Source organism: Octopus bimaculoides, chromosome 13 (assembly GCF_001194135.2).
Source record: "Octopus bimaculoides isolate UCB-OBI-ISO-001 chromosome 13, ASM119413v2, whole genome shotgun sequence".
Classification (NCBI taxonomy): Eukaryota; Metazoa; Mollusca; class Cephalopoda; order Octopoda; family Octopodidae; genus Octopus; species Octopus bimaculoides.
In genome coordinates, this window is record NC_068993.1 from 32,607,942 (window position 1) to 32,608,823 (window position 882).

General features: G+C 38.2%; 1 protein-coding gene across 1 annotated transcript in view; it reads left to right on the forward strand.

Annotated features, from left to right (window-relative positions):
• Positions 1-882, forward strand: part of LOC106877876 (L-aminoadipate-semialdehyde dehydrogenase-phosphopantetheinyl transferase) — a 16,347-nt gene that overhangs the window by 9,056 nt on the left and 6,409 nt on the right. The window lies entirely within an intron of this gene.

An 882-nucleotide genomic window follows, 5' to 3' on the forward strand; every position in this document is an offset into this window, starting at 1 on the left:
TACTTCATTTAGAGAATTAACATTGCTTGTTTTCACCTTTTCAATATCAGTGAAGAATGCCACTGGAAAAGAAGATATAAGATTTTGCCAGGTTTTTCTCTCTCACCAAGGTCATCAGCTGTCGAACGCCGAAGAAGGGAAATAACCCTGAAATCCGGATACGTTCGTGCTGCTGGTCGTGGTGAGAGGGATAACTCCCTTGGCAAACAGGACACAGTCGTGTGTCGATAAGCCAGCTGGAGGAGATGTCCTCCTGGGGCTAAAAGCAACAGTAACATCCACCCCTAGGGGTCAGCCACACTTAAGTGGCAATATACTACACTTTATCGTGCAGTTACTGTTAATACTTCATTTAGAGAATTAACATTGCTATATATATATATATATGTATATATAAAATCTCCAGGATTCGTGAGAATCAGGTATTTAAATAGTGAAAGCACCAAGGTCAGCCCAGTGATAGTGCTATCTTGTACAAACAATGTTTAACAACAAGTACGCACTCACTGAAGTAAACATGGATTTGTTCTCCAGTTATGCAAACATTTTCAAGCAGCTGTCTGAATATACAATGAGTCATCAAGGTCACACATAGATACACTCACTGCACCTATTGATCCATCGTCCATAGACTCTGGATCCCAACAAATTGCATGTTCCAAGTTAGGTGAAGGATGAACAATAACACATGGATTGTGGTTCACAACAGCTGTTTCAGGCATGTTATTTTATTGATGAAGAGAAGTGTTACGTTTTGTCGGGTGTTTACAGGATGTAACACTGCTATTCATCAATAAAAAAAAAACATGTCTGAAACAGCTGCAGTGAACCACAATCTATCCGTTGTTATTAAATATATATATATATATATATATATATATA